Here is a 6904-nt window from a genome sequence, read left to right as displayed (position 1 = left end):
ATGTCACTGTGTTCATCACCACTCCAGATTCGTATCCCACGGGTATCATTGGCCAATGGAGTGACAATTGGTCTGATTCCTTGCACATCCTGGAATGGGTTTTCCTGCCCCATCAGCCGCAGAAGACGACAACTGCATTGTTTGAATTGATTGCTCGCTTGATAATCAAATGCCAGCAACGGTGTTTGCAATTGATGGGTGCAGATCCCGCAAAGATCATACTCCCGGTGCAACGGGAGGATTTTGACTGGAGCTTTGCAAACAGTGTGTCCCTGCAGAGTGCTCTGGAAAATTTTTCAGGGCAGATCACTTATCATCTGCCCAGCCATAGTCTACTGCATATGGCAAAATCCACAAAAATCTCTTTGCGGCCCAAAAATAGCCAGGAACCCGTGCAAGGACCCACTGTCTTCACTGATGGTTCAGGGAGGACTGGGAAGGCCATTGTTACCTGGAGGGACAGATCTGAGTGGCAGGTTCTGGAAGGTCATGAGGATGGGTCGGCCCAGTTGGTTGAACTGAGGGCTACTGTCATGGCATTTGAGAAATTTTCCCAGGAGCCTTTCAACTTGGTCACGGATTCCGCCTATGTGGCCGATATCGCACAGCGGTTGGGTCATTCATTTTTGAAGGAGGTCAGTAATCCTGCCTTGTTTCACTTACTGAAGACCTTGTGGTGTGCCATTCAGGCCCGGGTTCATCCATTCTATGTTCTGCATGTGAGGAGTCACACCACTTTGCCAGGCTTTATAGTGGAAGGTAACGTGAGGGCTGACAAGCTGGCTAACCCAGCGTGGGTAGCGCCTCAGCCTGATACACTCGCGCAGGCCAAGGCATCGCATGGGTTTTTCCACCAAAATGCACATACCCTGCAGAAGCAGTTTCAGCTGACGCCAACTGAGGCTCGTGACATTGTTGAGTCATGTGATGACTGCCATGCACTTGCTCCGCCTTTGCCGGCAGGGGTGAACCCCAGAGGCCTTAGGGCCTTGGAGCTTTGGCAGACCGATGTCACCCTGGTTGCCGAGTTTGGCCAGCTCAAGTATGTGCATGTCACTGTGGACACGTTCTCCTCTGCGATGTGGGCTTCGGCTCACACTGGGGAGAAGGCCCGCGATGTCCTTGCCCACCGGAGGCAGGCCTTTGCCGTTTTGGGCATACCTTCTGCGGTGAAAACCGACAATGGTCCTGCTTACGCATCGCAAAAGGTGCGGCAGTTCCTGCAGTTGTGGGGTGTTTCGCACAAGTTCGGGATCCCTCATTCCCCGACTGGTCAAGCTATTGTAGAACGCGCTCATGGTACTCTGAAGCGGGTTCTTCAAAAACAAAAACGGGGAATGCAGGGTGAAACCCCGCACAGTCGGTTGGCAAAAGCTTTGTACACAATCAATGATCTCACTGTGCCACAGAACTCAAATAACCCTGTCATTTTGAATCACCATCTCTCGTTGCAGGCTGCGGACGAGGCACATCAGCCTCGAGCGAAGGTTCGGGTGCGGAATTTAGTCACCAAACAGTGGGAAGGTCCCTACGACCTTATCGCTTCGGGGCGCTGGTATGCTTGTGTATCCACAGATACTGGGGTACGCTGGGTACCTTCGAAATGTGTTCGCCCTGACCTGCGACCGCAGAGGCAGAATCCAGCTGATGAGCAAGATGGAAGCCATGACCAATCTGAAAGGCATCAAGCGGGTGAATCATTGAGTGATGACTTGGATGCAGATGATGAGAGTGATCACTCTGATGATTCCTCCGCAAATGGACACTGAACATTGTTCATGTTATCTTTTTCACATTGTTCATTTTCTTTTATCTTTTTCTTTTCTTAAACGGAAAAGGGTGAGATGCCATCCTGGTTTTTAAGATTTTCTAAGCCTTCTGATGTTGATATTCTTGTAGTGAACTTTCTCACACACTTTCTGTAAATAACTCATTGTTTTGCATTCCTTTATGGAGAAGGAGAAAATTGATGGACTGTTGGTTTGTCCAGTGTCATTGGAGAGGTGGCACTGTCACCCTCCAATCCGCTGTTACTCTTGGAAAACTATAAATGTTGGAGTCAGAAAATAAACTTCCCTTTTTCTTCATCTTGAGAACAGCGGTGTGAGCTTGTGTTCTTTTGTGTCCTATAGTGACAGTGTAGATGTCTGAGTGAGGAAAGCAACCATTATTTTTATAGTTAAGGTTCTTATTAGACAAAGGGTAAACATATAAATGAAAAGTAGATATTTGCCACACTTCACTGTGTATCTTCATACAAGTCAGTCCTATAGAAGAGAGAAATGCACTTCTGGAACATTGCAGGATTTGAATGCAGAGTCACACTCATCTTTTTTTTCTTTGTTGTATGCTTGGCATGGAACACGCCGCTTTGAAGAGGGAAGTGCCTAACAGACATTGCACTTTACAAACACATATTCTTCTCTCTTCTTCTGAGACCTCAGCACAGAGCCCTTATTGGCATGGTTGTTTCCTTCCATTAGAAGGGAAACTCATCTAGCCAGGCTTCATCACCCCCTGCATCTTTTGGGGTAGTTCTTGGAAGAAAATAGATAGCAACCTTTTCCACTCCACATGATTAATGTTTCATTCTCTTCCTAATGTACTTCAGGGAACAAGCTATCAATTCCCTACTCTTTCTATGAAAAGGCATGAAGCTGTTAACTAAATTCCCATAGATATAATAAAGAATCAAAATCTTTTATGCCTACAAACATGCCCTTATGTTATGAAAAGTATGGATTGTCAAGAGTGGAAGAAGATCTGTATGAAAAGGGAGAAAACCCAGAAGCATGCAGGGATTTTCAGGTATGAAAGGGAAAACGACATTAAATTGTTGATGGAAAGAAATTGAAGGAGGGAGGAGGGAGGAGGAGGCAAATGCTGCCTTTGAGGCAACTGACACAAGGACCGTCGGCCTCATGAGCAAACGAGAAAACCAAAAGAAACTTCACAACAATCTCATCAAAAACCTAGTGGACAAATGTGTACACTCATTTTTTCATTTATTATGTGTATTATATATATATATATATATACATATGTGTGTATGTTCTTCATTCTGACAGAATTTTCAGGTAGCAAGCTAGTGTATGGCACCTGGAACCAATGGTGTATTGGAAATGGCCAACATGCAGAACACGCTCCATCCTGAATGCTACCACAGCAGAATCACAGGATCATAGAATGGCCGGGGTTGAAAAAGACCTTAAAGGCCATCTAGTTCCAACCCTCTGACATGGGCAGGGACACCTTTTACTTGCCCAGGTTGCTCAGAGCCCCATCCAGCCTGGCCTTGAACACCAGGTTGGGGTGTCCATAACTTCTCTGGGCAAGCTGTGCCAGTGCCTCACCACCCTCACAGGGAAGAATTTCTTCCTAGTATCTAATTTCAACCTGCCTTCTTTCACTTTGAAGCCATTGCCCATTGTCCTGTCTCCATAGTTCCTAATGAAGAGTCCTTCTCCTGCTTCCCTTCAGATACAGGAAGGTGTTGTGAGGTTTCCATGCAACCTTCTCTTCACCAGGCTAAACAGTCCTAATTCTCTCAGCCTGTGGGATGTGCTCTAGTCCTGAATACTGAACTGCAGTATTGAATGACGATTTTTTTTAATCCTTTGAAGGTATTTTGTTTTTCAGCCTTAAATTAGGCTAAATAGCATCGATTTGTGGGTATTGCAAGTGAGCAACAGAAATCACTGCCCTGACTTGCCTTTTCTTCAGCTCCTCTCCATGGGAGACTTGGTGCAAACTTCACAGCTGGTGAGACAGTGGGCACGCCATCATTCTGAAAGATCTTTGCACAGTAAACATAGAGGAGGATTAAATATTGAAATGCAGATGATAGAAGCTGCCCAATGGACTCTGCTGGTGGAAATCAAATACTAGTCTAGTATTTTGAATGCAAATAATTCCTCCCAATGAGGCCAGACAGGATTGTTTGGCTTTGAATCTGAGCATGTGGACAGTAGTGGATGGTCTACAGGTTGAAAACAGTGTAGATACTTCTCCTTTTTTCATTAATGGCTCAGAAAATGAAAAGGCAGCTACAAAATGGTGAATACATCCCTACAGATTCAAAAATGGTTGTTCTTAATTTGCATCTCCAACATAACAACAGATCATTAGAACTAAAATACAGATGGGAGTTTTATAGCTTCTCAGAAATGAAGCAGGAATTGGCCAATGGGCCTTAGCAGTAGCTACAAGTTTTTCAGCATGAGGCATCTCAAAAGTATTTTAACTGTACAGTACATTTCTGTGTTATGCTTTTATTTCAAGGATGCATTAAAAAAAAAAAGAAAAAACCCCACAATATATATATATATATATATTACATGACTAAGATAATAAGCACAATCAGTAACATAGAAACAGAACCCATGGTTTTTAACTTTCATCCTTGTCTTCTCAACAAACTCTCGAAAATGGAATTGTTTCCCTATCTGCCTTGAACATTTTGGAGCAAAAAACACTCTAAGGTCCTGATAGGTGTTTTGTTCAAAAATCACTTCTGGTTTTCTGTCCATAAGCGGAGTAACGTGTCTGCGCTGGTAGCTGGCCAAAGGAGGTAGGAAGAGTAATCATCATCCACAACACTGGGGCTAAAGAAATTTCCACAGAAAATTACCTGCCTTATTACTTGTTCATGTGTTGGGTTGAAAGTTCAGAATCTGTTTCCATTTTTCCCATCCCTCGAATGTTATATTTCACAGAATTCAAGCCCCTCAAACATCAGTCCTGCCAGAAAAGCCTGCCATGTGCTGTCATAGGGTATCTGCTGATGTCCATTGACTCCTACCAGTATAGCGCTTGTCACTGTTGCAGATCAAGAACTTCTGAATAGTTTTGATTAATGCTCTTTGAGTGGTTGAAAACAAGAAAAGAATGACTAGACATTTTTATGATCAAATCCCCTGATGGAATAAAAATAGGAGCATAATAAATGTATTCATTGTCATAAGAAGGGAGATGAAGGGTCCAAAAGATTACTTGCATACTTAGTGTTCTAAATCCCTTGTTATCTGGCAAATTGCAAAAGATTCCAGGCTTTCACCACAATGCAAATCAGATTAAAATGTGAAGCCTTACACTTTACTGGATATAAAACTTCATCATCCATTTTTAAATCTTAGAGATTGTGATGTATTTCCTATTAATACCCCGAGGTTTAGAGCTGTAATTCAGAGAGAAAAGAATGCTATTTTGAATTCATTCTATTCAATCATCTTGTCTGCACTCTCTCCTCTTGCTTTTCGCTTCTGAAACTCTGTATGAAAGGCATAGAGCTCTGGATTAATTCTTTTCAACAGTTTCCCCTGTAATTCTTCTTTTAAGGCAAACCTGTAAAAATCCACACTTTCTTACCTGACCACTTCTAAAATTCTATTGAGAAGCAAAAAAAAACCCCATCAAACAACTAAATCTCTGCTCCGATTTGTATAAAAAAAAGCAGTCCATTAACTGCTTTCTTAACATATTCTTTATCTTGTATTAACATGGCAACCTTTTCTTGCTTTTATAGATTAGAACCAAATTCTTAAAGGAATTCTGTAAGGAAACACAGGTTTACTGTAGCTGATTCTGAGATACAGAAGTCCAGCAAGGAGTTCAGATGTCAAAAGAAGTGTCTGTACAACAAGATTCAGCACAACATTGAGACATATTAGCTATTTTTCAAGAAAAGCCACCAAACTGAAACTTTTTAGACTTCTATGCTATCATGGGGGCCTGCTTCCAGAACCTGACCTAAGTTGCTGGAAACTAGCTGCAATATTACTGTAAACAATGCTGTGAATGTAGGACATTGTAATTCTTCTCTTCCATTGAAAATCACAAGTGGAGTCACGTCACCTGTCTTCAAAATTCTATATTTCCTTGCAAACTGGTAAAATAATAATAAATAAAGTGTTCTGTTAATACAGTTTAAATCTAATAATAATGTTCCAAATGAAAAAAAATTCCATTCAGATATGGTCTGCAATAATACAGCAGAGAGAAGATGAACCAGTCTGGCCTACAAAATAAAGTGAAGCAGAATTTGGGAATTTGGAACACCTTACGATGTAATATTTAAAGAAAAAAAAGAAATAAAATATAACCTACCCAAACTCAATCAGTGATGCACAGGCAGAGAAAAAGAACTAATTATTACTAATATTTCTTTTATTCTCAGACAAGAAGTTAAACGATCCTCTTGAATGCATGAAAGATTGTTGGAAAAGACAGCAGCCTTCTTCTTTACAACATATTCCTCAGAGCTCCAGGAGATAAATCATTAGAGCTATGAGGATCATTCTCTCTGTAAAACTCCCAGAGCATAGCCAGTATTATATTCCTTTAGAGATCCTCACCGCCCTGGGCGAGTGGTGGATAGTCTACAGCCCCAATACATCAGCCAGACACTCTGTCTTATTTAGCATGGCTACTGCAGCAAGGACACCATCTATACTGGCTTTCTATCCAAAATATATGCAAGGCACAACAAAGAATATACCCAAAACACTGAGCACAGCTTATGGCCTTCCAAACAAAAATCTCAGGATGGCAATACTGGATCTTCTGATCCAAACCATCAGGAAACATTTCTTTAGAGAAGAAAAAAGCTTCTGTATATTGTTCAAAAAAATAGTTATGTAAACCAGAGTTGCATGACCCAATATTTCTATTGAACTGGAACTATTTTGGTCAATATTATTGATCCATTTCTTTTCAGTGCATTTAGTAAAAAATGTAAAGTATAATTTAAGAGAAATTTCTGGACACGTACTAAGTACTACGGATTAGTTAAGGTGTTGGTTTTGCATGGCTTGGTTTTTGGTGGGGAGGGTAGAAGCCAGCCACAAAAGTGAATTTTTGTGAAAAGCTTCTAGAAGCTTCCTCCATGCCTGGCAAAGTGAATCCC

Source organism: Agelaius phoeniceus, chromosome W (genome assembly GCF_051311805.1).
Source record: "Agelaius phoeniceus isolate bAgePho1 chromosome W, bAgePho1.hap1, whole genome shotgun sequence".
In the NCBI taxonomy this organism is placed as follows: domain Eukaryota; kingdom Metazoa; phylum Chordata; class Aves; order Passeriformes; family Icteridae; genus Agelaius; species Agelaius phoeniceus.
The sequence above is the reverse complement of the archived record's forward strand: the minus strand, read 5'-3'. Positions refer to the sequence as shown.